We start from the raw sequence: 18,900 nt of genomic DNA on the forward strand, positions 1-18,900 counted from the left end.
TTTCTTCACATTCGAATTGTATAGTGTTTGTTTGTCGCTGACATTAATTAAGCCAAAAGTAAGCAACACACTCTACATACAAACAAAAAGGCGACTGACTGTTAATTATTCAGAGAAAGTTCATTTTTTTTGGAATGTAATTAAAGGCATTTAACCATCAGGGACAGAGTGAGATCAAAGATGTATATTTGATGGTAATGCAGATAGCATTTTTTAAATTAGCAAACCCTCTTAACTTTATAATTATCTTTGGTGTGAGAACTGAGGCAGGAAGTTCTTTTGTGTTAATTCTGGGACTGAAATAGTCTCCCAAGAATTAGATGAAATTAATTAGAAATAATTGCAGATAGGCAGTCTGATTGCATTTCCAATGCAAATAGTTCTAAGTAGCGCAGAAGTAAAGTTTCTTTTTGTTAGTTTTTATTCTAAAGTAGCACTAAAGAAATAAGAGGACTATTCTTTGTTCCTATAAAATAACCTTTCATGTGATTTCAAGCTGTTTTCAGAATTAAGTACAAAAATGTAACATAAATATATTCAATTTGGAAGTCTATTAAGATAAAACCAAAACATTTTGATTTACATTAATTTAATCAGAATATATCCCACTCTTATCTCGGGATGATGATTTAGGATTTGTGTGTCATTACCACTCTGTCTTCCCTCTTCCAATGTTGCTGTGGAAGCCGACAAAGATAGTAATGTCCAGATTTATCAAAAAAGAGAACAAGAAGCAAGGTGTGGTATTAATGTGTGTGTGTGTGTGAGAGAGAGAGAGAGAGAGAGAGAGAGAGAGAGAGAGAGAGATGAGAAGAGAGAGAGAGAGAGAGAGAGAGAGAGAGAGAGAGAGAGAGAGAGAAGAGAGAGAGAGAGAGAGAGAGAGAGAGAGAGAGAGAGAGAGAGAGAGAGAGAGAGAGAGAGAGAGAGGAGAGAGAGAGAGAAGAGAGAGAGAGAGAGAGAGAGAGAGAGAGAAATGTGGAGAGGTTGAATTTTATTCTCCCAGAATCAGCAGCCCCACGGAAAAAAATAAAAAAATTTCCTTCATATTAGGAATCAAAGCTAAGCCCGATTTTATTGTGTCCACCATTTTGACTGCAGTCAACAGAGCTTGAGGATGCAAGTGCATCAGGATGGGTGCGTAGGTGTCAGTACAATTTATTTATTTATTTATTTTATTTATTTATTCATTTATTTTGTTTTCCATGGCAATATTCATGTTTTCGCTCCTTGAAAATAATTTCCTATGCATTTGTGTGCTCGTAAGTTGTTGCTGATTTATAGTTTTCCTTGTGTTAAATATAGGTGTGTGTTTTGTCTATTTGTTCGACTGCATGTATGCCAGCTGGTGTCCATACCTTGTGCGTTTATAGTCTCAGGAAGCTGTTGACCTTATCCTCGCCACCACGCAACCACCCTGTGTGTTTGCATGGGACCCGTGAACTTGTCCGTGTAGGGGGAGAGGTGATGGGACAGCAGCAGAAGCTTTAAACAAACATCTCTGATGGACAACAAAGACAAGGGGGGAGGTGGTGTAGGGAGGTTGAATTTCCAGGAGGAAGGTCCCCTGGGTTCATGTGTGTTTGTGTAGTGTTGGTGTGTCTATGTGTAGGTTACTAGGTTTACATTGCTTCACTGAGTCAGTCTGTTTCAGCTGTTTAATGTACATCTTCACTAATCCAGCCGAAACAAAGTTACCTGTAAAATAAGCTCATACTGTGTTGGTCTGTGCCTATGCACTGTATTGAACTGTGTTTACGTTTTAATGCTTAATGTTAAATGTGCTTATACTATCTATGCCTGTCCTCCATTTATGTGGATGATAGTTTGTGGATCGTAGATTTAATGCAGAAAACATGCAAAATGTAAACCCACTAATATTGATGGATCATCTCCAATCTTAAAAACTGGACTTAACAGTCCTACTAAACAACTAATGCTTCCAAAAGCAGGTGGACAGTGTGAAAAATTACAGTCGGTGCTGCTGAAAAGTGAAAAAGTGTGTGTGAGATTGACCAATAATCAAAATAGATGTGGTGAAGATGAGTTTAAGTTAAAAGCTGCAAGAGAAGATGAAAGGAGTCAGACGAATGACATGGAGTCAGATGGAGAGGAGGGATGGTTGCTGATGGATGAAGATGGTAGAACAGGACGAGGAGAGGGGGAAGTCTGAGTGGAGATGGAGGTAAGAAGGAAGGAGAAGGGATGAAGATGAGGGTGAGAGGAAAGGAAGATTAAATGTAGAGGGAGGAGGGAGAGGAAAATGTTTGGGAGGAGGTCGAAAAGAGCAGGCTGGAGGGAGAACAGGTGGAGGTGGAGAGGGGTTGAAAGAGGTCAAGGAGCATAGCATCTTTTGGGAAGGAAAATGAAGGGCTCTGTGTGTGTGTTTGTCTGCAAGAGTGTGTGTCTTCCTAATTGTGAGTAGAAGGTGAGGGGGTGAGGTCTAAGTACACATCTCACTAAAAAAAAAATTGCAGATAGAGATGGACAGTCGGAGGCAGTATGTGTGTGCTATCAGGTGCAGATGTATATGTATGTGTGTCTCCGCTCTTGCTCTGCGTGTGTGCGTGTGTGTGCGTGTGTGTGCGTGTGCACGCCTACGACTGTGTGTTTTAATAGCCACAGTCAGAGAGCCTCTGTCAGACGGTCAGCTAATTGGCCATCTTACAAGTACAGAGGAGGCTGCTCGCAAATTGGCAAAAAGGGCAACCGGCTTCAATCTGATACCAAACTCCTCTCTGTCACGATGCTGTCCATTAGACAACAGCTTAAGTCAGGGAAATGGAACAAAAATAAAGAAAAACAGAATACAAAACAGGGGGAAAATAGTGGCGTAATTGTGCTTTGGAGACTCATATTGTTGTGCTCAACCCGTGTGTAGCGAGACAATGGGGATCATGCAAGACTTAGCGTAAATAAAAATTTGGGGAAAACATTGGCAACTCAAGGGGCTGGTGTGTTTTTATATTTGTGTGTGCATGCGTGTGTGTTTTCCTGTTGCAGAAGCCTCATGTATTTTAATCCATGTAAAGTCCCAACTGGGTTCCAATTAGGAACAGGTTTCCTAACGCCCTGTGGGGAAACTGATAATTATGCTGTTGACTGTGGTTGTGACTTACAGTTTGTGTGTGTGAAAGAGAGAGAGAGAGAGTGTATGTGGTGCAATGAGACTTAACACAGTGTATGATATTCTTTTTATCTTTCCGTCATGTTTACAATGCTGACGTTGTTAGTTGTATCGAATGATCCTTTATAATTAGACACAATACGGAGATTCAGATCCTCTTATCTTAGTTGTTTATCATAAGTGAGCCTAAAGCACACACACTCACTTATATATTTTTCCCTAAGCTTGGAGGCACAACAGGCTATTATGGTTGGGTATAGTTGTTACTTAACATTTTTTAACCTTGACTTTTAAGCATTTGATCAGCTTGTGTGCCATTTCGAGGGACCTTACAGTGGGAAGTAGCTTTTTATTTATAATGTTTACACTGCTGTTAATCTTGGTTGTAGGAAATAATTCTTCATAATTAAGCATGATGCACAAATTCAAATCCTAAAAATGGCAATTGTTTACACACACTAGGTTTACAACATAACCATGAAGGAATGGGACTTAATAATACATTATTCAAAAAGGAAAAGAATCGTAGACATAGATTATGAGGTATCAGAAATTGTTAATACTAGTGCGTTTTGAGTATTTTACTTGCGGAAGCATGTATTAGGGCTATTTTGAATGCGACACATGTCTGCACCCTGATGCTCATAAAACTGCACAGCAATCTAACCTTGAGAAAAGAGAGTGACACTGATGTAGTGGACAGTGTGCCTCTCATATCTAAACCTAAATGCTGAAAAATGCCCCCTCAGATAAAATGGATGACCCTGCTGTAGAATCTGTTCTACCATGTACATGGTTTTGCAAGGCTGAATCAACACGTAAGCAAGAAAATTTTCCCTCTGTGGTCCCCTGCAATTTTAAAAGCTTAACATAGCGTTAAAAGAAAAAAACCTATGTTTATTTTCAAGACTGCAGTGTTTGGGGGATGCTAAGGCTCCACTTACTGTGTATTCATGAACTCTTATTGTTGTTTCCACTGTTTTCATATCATGTTGATTTAAAAACGACACGGTATGAGATATTTACAGCATTTTCCTTAATCCGTACAGATGGCCATGGTGGGGTTTGTACATATTTCAGTAAACTGTTGTAGACTTATTCATGTCACACAAGATTCTGGTAGAGGATGTGGGGTTAAAATCCAACTCCAATTTGCAAATCTCAGATAATTTTCATACTTCCCTTAGAAGATTTTTTACATAGAAATGAAGGGAGTGGAGGGTTGAGAGCAGCACAAGGAATCTTTTGAGACTGCAAAACAGCATAATTGTTTTGCTATCCAATCGGGTGTTATACTACACATAATATATGGTTATTTCATACAGCCTCCAGACTGCCAAGATGTTTTCAATTTGGCACGGCCCTGCGATCATGATATCACAGAGAAAAGAGAGAGGGAGAGCTTCCAGTCTGGGATGGCCAGAGCAGTGAGAGGGCAATCATTTCAACAAACTCAAAGGCTTTTCCTCCTCTCTCTCTCCCTCTCTCTCTCTGGGACGAATAATTCCACAGTTGCTGAGGCACTGAAAAAGCAATCTGCGGAATACCCCAGGGTCATGTCTGTGGCCGGATGATTTGTGTGAAATGTCATACATTAAATATAAGTTTAACATTCAGCCCGGTGCACTGTAAAACTGCCCTGTCGTTGCCACAGTCCACTATTTCCCTCTGTGCAGGGAAGGTTCGGGTTCAGGGAAAACGGTCACAAAGGAGTTGGACACACAAATGCACACACAGAAATGGACACACATGCACACCACCCCCTGTGCCTGCCCAATCTTTGAGGGAGTGGGAAAAAGGGGGGGTGCGGACAGCAGGGAGTTGTGAGGCCATTCGATCTACAGCTGCATTTCATTTACGAATGCGAGAGCACTAACTTTTTTTTTTTTTGAAAAATGTATCTATCTATATATCTATAAATGTATTTTTTTTTTCAATTTCATCTTGTGTTTTTTTTTTCCCAGGGAGCTTTTGGGCTAGACAGGAGTTGAGAAAAAGGGAGGTTAAGAAAGGGAGGGAGGGGAGCGGTAGACAAACGGCTGGACAGAGAGACGGACAGTTTCTTTCGAGGCAGGTGTTGAATTTGTGTCCAGGCTGAGAGATGAGAAAGTACGAAGTGAGGGAGGAAAAAAGGGTTGTAACTAATTCATAAAGTTTCAGGAAAATAGCAGCCACTGAAAGCACGAGAAGCAAGAGACAGAGGAAAAAGGTGTCTCCAGGGACTTCAGTGAAGCAGTCATCCCAAAGAGAGAGAGGGGAGATTCTGTCCATCCTAGCAGATGAGAAAGAAATGACAGAGAGGGTACAAAGAATGTCATCTGCCAGATGGACAACTGATGAATTTCCTCCCTTTTCTCTTTGTCTTTCTGTTATTTCCCCCCCTCGTGGCTTGTTTGTTTGCACTCAGTCTGTGCCTAGAAAAAGTTTCTGTCTGAATGACTACAATAAGATCATGTGTTTGATATGTAAAGGAGAGCCATTGCAGATATTTCAGAAATGTGAAATGTACTGAAGATTGCCAACTTTGGCGATGATCAAAGGGCAATCTTTGGATGTTTTGAGCACAGAAAGTATAAAACACAGTATCAGCCCTGATTAAGCTGTGCCAGGCTCAGGTGGATATTGTTCATGAATGTAATTATGTACCTCTGTGCTTTTTCAATATATTCTTATCTACTTGCCACAGTTCAATTTAGTCTTTGCCTGGTGGTGTTCGACAACATTTGCATCTAAAAAATCCATGCACCCTTTCCACAAATTCTGCTTATTATTGCCATGAAAGAGCTCACCACAAGATTTATCAATTTCACCTTGAAGGTGTTGGACTTGCCAGTGCATTTGTAAGCAAGCTGGGACTCTTTGAAGACAAACACACTATCATTCAATCTGTAAGCCCCCCCTTTCCTACCCTTCTCCTCCTTTTCCACCCCCTACTTCAAAGCATAAAGGCTGAGATGAAGGTTTGGAAAGAAATGGAAAACAAATTGTTCATTTGTATCTGGGAGGAGACCAGACACTTGAGCAAATGTTCACTGCGGTCGCTCTTTACACGCGCTGCAGTAAAGTTATCTAAAGGCTGGGTGTGGGAGAGCCAGAACGAGGCAAGGCTGCTGGTATTGCTGTTTTAAAGTTTCAGCCAGACAATCAAATGTGTAAATAAGAGTAAAGCTGGTGGTCAATGATCACCTCCAGGGCAAATTTACAGAGATAATAAGTGCATACTTCTGGAAAAGGAATTTCTGACACAGCTGTGAAGAAGAGATTTTGTTTTAAAGTTTCATTTATACCACAGTAGGGAAGGAATTACAAAATAATTAAGGTTATTTCAGTGTTGAATTTACAAATGTAATCCATCACAGCAGTAAACAGGAGTAAAATGTAAAAATGTTTGCACCTGTAAAAGTATACAAGGTTTAAGGTACATTGGTGGTGGAAATCTTAGGTCATGATTCTTGTATCTTATCAAAAACCAAACAAAATGTGAATAAACTAAACGGGAATCAAACTTAAAAAGATAAAGCTGTGATTTTCAAAGTGCTGGATGTAGCCTTTTCTTAAAACACTTGTAGACAACACTTATGTAAAACAACTGTGTGCACAAACACTTGTAAGAGATCTCTTTTCATTCAGTATACTATAGAAAAGGGCCCTGTAGCTTTTGATCATGAAAAATAGAACTATACTCTTTCACTGACAAAATAAGTGCCTTTTTGATGTCAAAGGGCTCGACTCCATTAAGAGACCATGCTGAGTTAAATAGATGCCTTGTATTAAAGAATCTGAGAAGCATTCAGATAACATCCGTGTCATTTGGATTTACTTTCAAATGTGATGTTGGACAGTTTAAAAGATGAAGAAGAAACTGCTCTATGCTTTAAATCACCTCTGCAGCAATTTATTGTGTCAGAGTTTGATTGATGAGATAAAGGCACAGAACTGCCACTTCTTTCTAACACCAACCGTGTTTCAGGTGTTAGAGCAGTGTATCTTTGCAATTAACACGTCTGTGTTCAGTGTACGGTTGAATACCTGAGTTAGTGCTGTACTATGAGGTACAGGTTGTATACGTCTATACATCCATACAAAACAGCTGAAGGACTTCATACCTAAAGGGTGTATTTTTTTATTCTTTATAGGTTTTGAGCTTCAAACCTATGATAAGGATAAATGGGTTGATGGGAGTGGGCCTGTCTATGGCTCCTTGGCCATTATCCACAGGCAGGCAAATCAAGCCAGCAAATCAGGAACAATGGAGCCCTCAAAGAGCAGAGTGGGGATCAAAGCAGCACTAACTGGCCATTGCAATCCAATTGAAATGTTCACTTTGCATCTCTCCAAACGTAATGGATGTGGAAAGTGGGAGGTGAAAAGAAAGAGCTGCACGCTCACATTTGACGTAAAATTATTGTGGGTAAGATGAGGGAAAAAGGGAGAAAAATGCATGTGGCAGCCCTGGCCTTCTAAAGTCATCTGTTGAAGCTTCATAATGTCCCTTGGTTATTTTGACTTTGAATTTGCAAAGACCCATTTTTTTACTCCCTTTTTTTCAGCTTCCTTTGAACCCTCCAATAGTAACATTATGATGATATATGAGATGCTATACTATGGCCCTTGTGCATGCGGAGTCGATTGAGGCAGGCTATTTCTTAAAGTGTCCTTTCTCTCTCATTCCCATGTATTTTTCTTTATAAATCTCCTCTTCTTCATCTCTTTGTCTCCCCATCACTTCTTCTCTCCATCTCCCCATCTCTCCATTTGAATGTGTTGATCACCTGGGGAGATGCTGCATTAATGCTGACGCCCAGTAAAAGGCAGAATCTCCTCTTTATTTATCTGCACTAAAATTCCTCCCAATCTTTCCAGCACATTTCACTCAATCACGCAACTCAAGCCATTCCATTAGCCACACAGGGGCGTTTTACCCCATTGAGCACAACACACCCCGCACTTCTATGAATATAGATTCCGCTAAATTATGTATAATGGGAGTGCTCAGATTTGAGCATTTTGGCTAAGAGGGTTTGAGTGTGTATGAGTTGTTTCTGCTGCTTTTTAAGAGCGTCTTGAAATTCAGTCTGTATCAGTGTGTGAGACAGACTCGAGATGATTCCTTTGAGTTTGTACGTTAATAAATTGATAGTCTCGGTGTGGATAGTCAGGTGTAGCCGTCAGCAGGTCAGAGGTGAGTTCTCTAAAGGGGGACCTTGTTTTAGTATAGATAAAAAGTCAAACTTATACATGTGAGATCGCATGATAAACTTGTTCCTAAGTAATTCTGTAATTGGCCTGAAAAACAAATGCAATTGTTTCGCTGCAATAATTCACATAGTTGGTGGCAGCTTGATTGTGTATTGCTGTTGTTTTCATTAGTATGCCTATGGAGAATATGGAGGTCTGTCGTGCTGAATATTTTCTGCTCCAAGTGTGATTGGTGTGACTAATTGGATGGTGAGTAATTTTAATTCACATGTTGGCAGTTGGTGTCCATGTAGCTCAGCGGGAGGGATGGACACAGCTGAGCTATATCAACAAACAAACCAGCAATTCCATAATCCGAACAAAATCAACATCCTCATTACTGACTCCAAGCTGCCTACATCAAAAAGGGCTTCAAAACACTTTCCCCTTGTTTTCAGGCGGTGATCATGGTTAGCGTTAGGCCAGACGTATCCACTTTTTTCTTCCTTTATATAAGGAGACATGCTCACCAGGATGCTAACAACGGATCGGTTGAGGAGCATCAAGTCTGAGATATTTTAATCAGTTATAGCTCTAATAATGTTGCAACATCCACACTGTAAACTTTATTTTTAATCTTTTTTTTTTCAGGGAGTGAAAATATGCCAGTAAAATTTGCAGTAATTGTTTCACAGTGTAGGATGTGAGATTGTAAACACATAATATTCCCTTTCATAACATCTCTGAACTTAAATGACATGTTTTCATTCTGTGTGCCTAAACCCTGCTCGACGGTTCATCACTATGTTTGAAATGACGTTTATGAACATTCTCTCAACCTTTTTGTCACTTGCTTTCAGAACTGCGATTTTTTTTTTGTTGTTGTTTGTTTTCTTTTCTGCAACACACGCTCGTCCCCAAAATGAGGTTTTTTGACAGGGTGCAATTTCAGATGATGAAAAGTTTCTCCTCTTTATACATGGGAAATTACTAGTGGTTGGTGGGTATTAATCAGTGTGCCATTTGTTGCAAATAATATTAACACCAGTCATATTCTTCTTGAAATCAACATTGTATCTTTTACAACAATCTGAACAAAAACTCTACTGTCCTCTTGCTGGCTATTTTTTCTTTAACTCCTAGTTATTTGGCAGGCTGTGATTACATAGCTGAGTTGCAATAGCAATTATGTATGTGCTCACTGTTACCACTAAGCTGCATTGTTTATGGAACCTCTGTTCCTGTGGTCTACACTGTATGACCCATCTCTCAGAGCTACAGCATTTCTGTTAGCAGTAAAACCCATTTTTCATTCTTTAAATTGAAACACAGAAAAGTATTGTGTTAAAAGGGTTAAAACATGCCTAATGGAAGTTTACTTTTGCTCCTATTCAATTATGCAATTTATGTTTAGTTGTAAAGTTATAAAAACATGTTCGTGGATCAAATTGATTCTATATAAAAAGGTAGTTTCTAATTATTCTATGTAGTCCAGCTGCAATGACATTTATATAAGTTAAAGGCATTTTGGTCCAGCCTTTCCCACATTGCCAGAGCAAGTAATAAGAGCAAGTTCCTATCAGATCTTACTAACCACAAGATATGGTTCCAGAACTGGGCCTTATGCAGCTTGGCTGCACTAGCAGCACTCACTCAAATGTCACATGTGATCACAGCATATTCCACCATAACATATTCCATATCATCACATGGCTCTGCATTTTATTTGCATGTGACTATACCTGGCAGCAACCAGCAGAAAATAAAGTCCAATAGGTTGAAGGCTTCCAGGGCCCTCCTGCATGTTTCATGATCATTTCACCTGTGACATATATTGAAATTATGCTCTAGAAATGCAAACATATGTCAAAATCCCTTCCTAAATGATCCTTGGTGTTGCAGCAACAGAGGTAGTATGCAGATGAGTGGCAGAGAGGCTGTCAGGGTCTGTCTGACGCTGCGCTGGGCCTGGACACTGGCTGTCCCCGTTGTTAGAGCGTAATGGAAGTGTCACCCCTGAGGAAAAGCTTCTGGCTGCTTAGGTCACCATGCCCTTCAGCACATGACACACACATTGCCATTGTGACAGGAACATGCAAAAAGCATACGGATGCCATGGCAACTGAATCTGTGTATGTGTGCGCATGCTTGCACGGCTCTGTGCTTGTGCGTGTATTGATCCAACATGTTGTCTAAACTGTATTATTGACGTAAATGTTATTTCTAACATCTAATCTGTTTTAGCTCAGATGTAATTTTATAAAGAATTTAGAAACACTTGTTAGTTTCACTTAAGAAATTGTCGGCTGATGGGAATTCATTGTGGCGATTCAGATGGATTGCTTTCATAAAACCCGTTGTTGCATTGAGGGAGCCAAATATAGCAAGTGTTCCAGTAACTGTATGATGCCTCAACACACACATACGCACACCCACACCTACCTTCCCATACACACACACACAAATAAACATACGACAACCACTCTCACATATACAGACACACACACGCACACCAGTTATCGATCTGCAGCTTAGCTCATGCCAGCAGGTAGTCCAACTCACCGGTTATTCTGAGGAATTGCTTTCAGTAGCTCCATCCACACACACGCTACATGATTGTTTCCAGTGGCTAAATCTACACAATTTGTACACAGCCAACTCTTAAGACACCATCACCTCCTCTTCACAGATCAAGGGCTGAGTTTGTCGATACCACACACGCACACATACACACACACTCAAAAACACACTTGCAGCCTTTTAACTCAACCACGTTTAAAACTGTGAGAGTATCAAGTTGAACACTGTTGCATTTTTAGTTCTTTGTCCTGTTCTTCCATCCCTCCATGTCTGTCGCTTCCGTCTCTAAATATTGCTTTCCATCCTCTTCTATGATTGTCGTGTGTTTTGAATTTTCTTTACTGCTGATAACACAGTCTGGGGTGTAAAGAATGAGGGATTAAAGCATGTTGTGCGAGCATGTTTGAATGACTCAGACGGGTCTGTGTGCATGTGCACGCTTGTTGTGATCCCAAACAACCAGGCTCTGCATCTACCACTGTGTCCCCCTTTTTAATCTAATTAGAAATCAGGGAAGAGGGGCACAAAGTTGAGTTTGTTAAACCAACATTTGGCACAATGGAATGTTTCTCATTAAAGTTAATCAGTCTACATACAACAAAAGAACCTTTCATTGAGGAAAATGAAGTGAAAATAAAAAGCAGGGAACAGCTTTAGCTGGCACCCACTCCCCTTGTAACATGTTATGTGTGCGGCCTTCTTCTCCTCCTCTCCCGAAATCAGCCTTTCTTGTTTGAAACGAATTGAATTAAGATGTTCAAGGATTTTCTTGGTCCCTCCAGCTCTTCTGAAAGGTCATAAGTCTAATGTAATTATGGCACATAACTGTGGTAAAGGAAACACATGCCAAAAGATGATATGAACATACAAGTTGTAAACTACAACTTTTTCTTCACTAAGCAGAATGTTGCTTTTTTACGACTGAATCAATATCTTTAACTAAGGCTTGTAAAGCAGCCCAGTTAGAGACTTTATTTTGGCTTACCTCTGTCTGACCTCATGAAACTGCCTTGAATTTCCCTGCATTAGAACAGCTGGAAGTCGTGCATAAGAACCAGGTGGCTATACATACTGTATATAAAATTACCCCAGTGTGAGAGATTTTAAAATAGACATTTATTAAATTTATTGTAATGTATTATGCTGTGTCTTGATATGATTGAGCTCCAGACTGTGCTTTTTTTTCCACTTTAGCACATTTGATATATTAAAACTGTATATGATGTGTAATCTTAAACATTAAAACAAAGTCAGTCAAGATTTACTATGTGTTGGCATTAAATTCTGTGTTGTAAGGAGTGGATTTTAGTCCACTTGTGAGCAGTTGAAATTTAAGGTGACCGAAACACTGGGCCAAAATGAGGAAAAAGTACAAGGATATTAAAAGATAACGTTACTGGAGGTGAAATCATACATGACCAAAAAAAAAAAGAGAAAGAGGTGAAATGGACAGTGCAGAAAGACATTCAGTTCTCATGAGGCAGAATTGAACAATTTTGAATTGGAACTACACATTCCTTCTCATCTCTATTGCTCTTTGAGACTCAACAGACAGCAGTGGCATGCAAGGTGGGCAAGTCATGTGACTCGCATGGGTAGCCAATCCAGTGTCACAGCAGTCCGAACTATTAGAAAAATAGTTGATATATATCCTGTTTTGAAGACGTTTATTTGAAAAATAATACAAAAGTAATTGGTAGGTTATTGAAAATTATTTATGTATTTAATAAATAGCTTTGTTAATTGATGTTTCACTTGTCAGACACTCTGAACAGAGTAAGATTTGGCTGTATGATAGACCGTCTTGAGGGAATATTTAGGGGCAACACAACTGTAATAGTTCATCTATTTCATTGTAATTGATATGTTTTCTAAATCTGATTAATCACAAATGTTGATCGACAGAATGTGTTGGCACGATGATATAAGAAAAGCCTTGATGCATCTACAGTGAAATAAAAGTTTTCACAACAAAATGAAGGAAAGAAAAGAACATTTTCATCTCTTTTTCATTTTGCCAAACAAATTTTGATTAATTCTGTAAGTTCATTTGTGTTAACATATTCTAACTTGATTACACTCTTCTCCAGTCCAAATGGACAAGCTGGCAAGGGTATTTGCGACCTGGCCTGCTGAAGTCTTTGTCTGTCACAGGACTCGCACTTTACAGGTTTTGCAGTCCATCAAGAGTCTCAACACATGTAGAAGAGCTACAGTAGCAGGAGGTGTGAGAAAAAGAGTGATACTGTCAGAAAACCGTGTTAACCACAACACTTTTTCTCTCCAGAATGATATCCATCACCCACTCATGACATCCGGCATGAGCGCTCACTACTATATGCATATTATGTATTTTTATGAAAATACATATATATTGAAAAAATATACCTTTTTTTTTACAGCAAATAAAGCTTTTTATTTGAGATCTGTGCCTGCTGAAGTTGGCTGCAACTCTTAAACCAGCTAAGACCAAATTAAAGAACAAAGCAGGGAAAAAAAGAAAACTTGTCATGATTGTAATAATCAGCACATTGACGAACCACCATAGAAACAGGTGGATGTGCGTGTCTGTGTAGGAGGATGGAGTTGGCTGTGCGAGCATGCTCTATCTACTACTTGCTCCACTGGTAATCAGCCAAACACGCTACAAGTCTCCTGCTATGATTTGCCCCCCAGTGTGTCTCCATTCTGAACGCCCGTGAGTAAGTCAGTTTTTTTTCTGTGCAGACATGCATGCATTTATATAGTATACAATCTATACAGTACATGCTGTATGGCTACTTATGTCCCCGTGTTTGCATGTGACTGTGCCTTAGTGTACTGTATGTCTACATTTCTGTAATATATACTAAGACTATATATTTGCTTCCTGTGCCTTCCACTTGCTGAGATGTATATGCAGACTGAGAGGTACAGGTTTTGTGAGTGCACATGTGCTCGTGTGTGTGTGTGCAGCCTCACAGATGTGTGTTTTCCGGATGGGAAAACGACTCCTAGGACATTTAATCTAGGGGGAATTTCACGCAAGTTACTGCTTGTCATCAGACGTTTCTTGCGTAAAAACACTACAGCAATCTTTTATTGGCGGATTTTCGGGACAAGTTCACTGTCAGACCCCTGATTCCTTGCTGTCCTCCAGATAAACTGTGTGTGTGAGAGCGGGAGGAAGAAAGAGAAAGACATTGCCCACAAAGTTTGTTCTTCTTCAGATGAGAAAAAATCATCAGAACCTTAATTATTTACTGTAAGTGGGTGTGAGAGTTTAAGTGCAGATTTAAAGTTTTGAACATAAATAACAATTTTTTTTAACACTGTCTGCCTCTCACAGGCACACACACAGATCTGATCCCATCTTAGGGGATGTCCGATTCAGTGTACCTACAGTCGTATGTGTTCACTTAGTAAGCCACAGCTGCTAGCACCATTACTATGATTTCCTGTGTGTGTGTGTATGTCTGTCTGTCTCCCCCCTCAACACAAACTCACATCTAAGAGTTCTATCCAAATGGGGTTTAGCAGAACACATATATTACACCCGCCCGAGTCACTCTGATGTTCAGGTGCCTTATTGTAAAATGTGACCCAGGTTGCCTCATAATGCATATCACAGCCTAAAAAGAAAGGAAAGAAAAAAAGAGAGAAAGAAAGGAAAAAATACGCCTTCCCTCCACCATTTCTAAAAAAAAAAAACAAAGGAACCCTTAACCTAAGCTCTACAAGTCTAAACAAAAGAAAAAAAAATTGGATTTTCTCTGTCTTCATATTAAAAGCTTTCAGTTTTTAAACTGGTTGTGAAAAACAAAGGACACATTTGTTTAATAGATAGTCCCTCCTGTATTTAAGATGACTCCAAAGCTTTCAAATTTGAGCCTTAATGTTTCGACAAGCTGTTCAATCAGTTGTTTTTTGAGGACATTGCAAATGGCAGGCTGTCTCTGAAATACGTTTGCTTGTTTTACCTGACCCACTTTTCCTTTACTTGTGTGTGCGCACACGTGTGTGTTGTTCTGCCCCTTTTTGCTCAGAAGGTTGTAAATGTAATCTTAGACACATGTTACTCTGGCTGATGTTTTTCAGATTGATGTCAGTTGCGATTAGCATATCTCCTGCCAAGACACAGGAGTGCTCTTTCGAGTTTGGTCTCATACACACTCACTCAGACACACACTCACAAACACCCGCGCACACGTATGCAAACCATTGGGTAAACATAGCTCAGCTGCCATTTTGAATGATTGCACAATGATTATTTGATGCAGTGATTTATTTTGAATGCAGTCTGTAAGTAAACTGAAGCAGGAAAAGATGAGAAATCTGACTGACAAGCTCCAAAACAAAATTCTAACCCCAGACAGTCTCCTGACAAACCTTTCCCAGCAACATATTATTACATGCTGGCCTCAAAAGCACATTTTAACACTCCCTGGCCACCAACTTTAATGTCACTCTGTCTGTTTCTTAAAATGCTGCCTTGTAAATGCAGCTGTGACCAACACAATCCAGGCTGAAACTGTTTCATTTACATTCATTTTTTGTGCATGGGAATGGAGGATCCCTCTTCCGATGTAAGACAACAGGGAAGCTGTGCAAAATGAATTTCTCGCCTTCTCTGGAGAGCAAACGGTACGGGGATTTAGAACACACCCTTCAGACAATGGAGGAGGTGGGGGTCCCACTTTCTCTTCCCTCTCCCCTCTTTACTCTGTCTCCTCTCCACACCTCTCTGACCCCGCTTCCCCTCAACCTGCCCAACAGAGTGAGAGAATTAGTCAAGTGCCAACAGGGGGTGAGGGGGGCACCGGAGAGAGGCAGAAAGTCTGGTAAAAGTGGTTAAAAGAAAAAGAAACAACGGGGTAGTGGCTGGCCAAATACTCAATGACAGAAGGCAAGAGGAAGACGGATGCAGAGAGGGAAAGTGCGAGGGGGAGAGAAGATGAGAATATATATGCAGTGACCAGTGTTGTGAGACAAGGCAGGTTGCTGTCACTTTAAAAATGACTGTAATAAAAGTGACCGTCGGAAGATGGATCTGGTGATTTTGGCTTGCTAATCAGTCATCTGTGAAGAGGACCACAACCCAGATTCAGCAGCTGCCTGACACCTCTTGATTGATACCTGTGCCCGATTAAAAAAAAAAAAAAGAAATAAATAATGAAAAAAAAAGGCCCATTAACTGTCCTCCTATTAACTGGGCGAAATGGCAAAAAAAATCTCCTCTCTCCCTCTCTGCTGATCTCTCTTTCATTCAAACCTCATATGCTTTTATATTTTCTGCCCTTTCCTTATCTGTTCCGAGCTCAGCGTTGATGCAGTCTGTTCTTCTTAGTTATTACTGGGATAGTGGAAGCGATGTTAATCAGTAAGGCCTACTTGTGTTTGTGTGTGCACACCGGGCGTCACATACTGCATTTGAGTGCAGTCCTCCCACAGGAACCAATAGTCAATAAGAGATCTAAACTCACCAGTCAAAGCTCATACCTGCATCACCGTTTTGTTGTTAGATATGCAAATGAACCTCGCAAACTCACTGATGCCAAAAAGTGTCTGACCTCAAACCTTGTTTTTGCCACATGACATGCGTCAGAAAAAAATAATGGCCCGCAGCTGAATCTCATATCTCCTCATCTCTCCTTCTCTCTCTTAGACACATGCACAAACACACACACACACACAAAGATTGCCTGCAATAATAATAACCCTACAGACGACAGCTTCAGCCCCCTCCTTCCAATCCCCCACATCCCCACCTCACCCCACTCCCTCCCCATCACCAGCACCACATACAATCAAACAAAGCCTCACTCTTACCTTGCGCATGACCAATCCATCCATCTCTCCCTCTTTTTTCCCCCTCCACCATTCTATCAATGCATACTCTTCCCTCTCTGTAAACCCAACCACAGCAGCAACACCTTGCACTCTCCCGACCGTCCCACAGCCTACAGCGCGGCACTCACACCCCCAATAAATGCTGCCCTGGTCTGCCGTTTTCCCATCTATCCCTTTTTCTCTGCCCCAGACTCTTTCCCCCTCTCTCACTCTCCCTTTCTCTCCTCTACCTCAGTCTTTCCCTCTCCCCTCGCTCCTGGCTGGTGCTGGTGAAATATCAGGGCAAACGGATTCCAGCTTTTTTCTCTGGCTCAGAGGGGTTGTTCTGTGCGATTTGGCCCTGGGGTGCATTTCAGCGCTTCTGATGTGAGAGACACAGAGAGAGAGAAGGCAATGGAGGGGAAGAAAAAGGAAGTGTGTGTGTGTGTGAGAGAGAGAAAAGATACACAGTTAGGGTTTATCCTTTCTTACTGAGGGGGCAGTCAGTGGTTTTAAAATGGCAAACTTTTGACCGGCGTTGAACCAGCAACTCGAGGTGTGTATGTTCTTTGCAGCTTGCAGAGGCCTTGAGGTGATCTCCATACATAATCAGGACAACCACCTCCATGACAGGTGTGCGGCCATCTTGGAATCTCTCAGTGAACTTGAGCGGAGTGTCCATGTGCCGGTGTAAAAACAGAAAAGATGAACAGCAGCAGTTCTTTAATTTCATTTAAAATAAATTGACAAGTGATTAAGTTAAAAGAGTTTTTTTTTTTCAACTTGTCTATAAATTGTATACCTTATTACAGTGTTTGTATATATATATATATATATTTTAATTGTTTTCATCTCAGCTGTTACAGGTCACCTTCACAAATAAATGCTTTAAAAATGTACTTGTAATATTGATGCCAGTCTTAAAAATGAATGATTGTAATAACCTGAGAACAGACAAAATATTTTAGATTTCTTATTTCCTCAGTATTTGTTCTGTTTGATAAAAAAAAAAATTGGTAGGTTGGTTTTTGGGCTAAACAAGTTATCAAAAATAGATTTTGTCAAATACTTCAATTTTAACAATAAAGTTTATTTTGAGATTTCCACAAAGGGTTGTACTTTACCACCTTGATGCATCCATTCAGGTGTGTAGTTTACAAAACATTGTGAGTGTGTGTATGCATAAATGTATTCGTGGTCTCTGTATGTTTATGTTTCATAATCTCACATCTCACTGTAGGGCTTTCTAAAAGGATTTGTCATTCTCGGCTCAGCTGGCCTGATTGTGAATTAAATGTATTTTTAGGCACCTTTTTTCCATCCCTTTGTGAACCCAGTTACAATCGAGGTCGGGACACAGACACACACATAGAAATGCACACACCATCTCAGAGCAAGACACGTAGCTTTCAGAACAAATCACTGTTGAACTACCCTGTGTGGAATGATTCTGACATTTTGTTTGGGAGAAATAGCATTTAATTGAAGGGAGGAGCGATACGGATGGCAGTTATGCAACCAAGGGAAAATGTCTACATTTCAACCCAAATTGAAAACATAACAGAGTTTGTGTTTGCGTGTCTGTGCATGTATATGTGTGTGTGCGTGCTGAGCCTTTGCTTGTAACATTTTAATCCAGTTTGCTTGCTTGTTTCATGAAGGATACGTTCAGGTTATGGGGTTTATTATATGTAAAACAGTGGGATAGTTAGAATGAATCAGTCTATTTGCAGAAATAATTTCCACTTATTGTGCAGAGTTATCATATTTCCACATAATGAATAAGATTTAGTCTGTTTTGTTAATTTAATTTAGTTTGAATTCAGATTGTATATTACACAGAATTTAGTGTTGCAATTATAACATAATCCTTGTATTTTCATATCCCACATTCAAACTGAATAATTACACCCATCTAGTAAAGTTCATCTTTTTTTTTTTTTTTTTTACTGTGAACAGGTTGGTTGTCTTGTTGTTAGTGTAATAATACATCTAAAGAGTACTTATCCCAGTGGAGAAACCCTATTTTTCTTTTGGTACCTGACACAAAAAGGCCAGGGGTCAGAATCACCCTGACAACAGTTTCTGAAGGTGCGTGAACAATGTTTTGTTCACTGATACTCAGGTATAGTTGTTTCAGAAATGGCTCCTTGAACTTAGGGCATCGCATTTAATGATGGTCACTAGGATAAGAGGTTGAAGAGCCCTCA

At 40.1% G+C, this 18,900-nt stretch overlaps 1 protein-coding gene across 1 annotated transcript in view; it reads left to right on the forward strand.

Moving 5' to 3' along the window:
- Positions 1–13,506: 13,506 nt before the first annotated feature.
- Positions 13,507–18,900, forward strand: part of zfhx4 (zinc finger homeobox 4) — a 90,589-nt gene continuing 85,195 nt past the window's right edge. The window contains exon 1 of the mRNA XM_075452639.1: positions 13,507–13,584. The gene's annotated coding sequence lies outside the window, so the exon portion shown is untranslated. The remainder of the gene's footprint in view (positions 13,585–18,900) is intronic.

This window comes from Odontesthes bonariensis, chromosome 20, assembly GCF_027942865.1.
Source record: "Odontesthes bonariensis isolate fOdoBon6 chromosome 20, fOdoBon6.hap1, whole genome shotgun sequence".
In the NCBI taxonomy this organism is placed as follows: Eukaryota; Metazoa; Chordata; class Actinopteri; order Atheriniformes; family Atherinopsidae; genus Odontesthes; species Odontesthes bonariensis.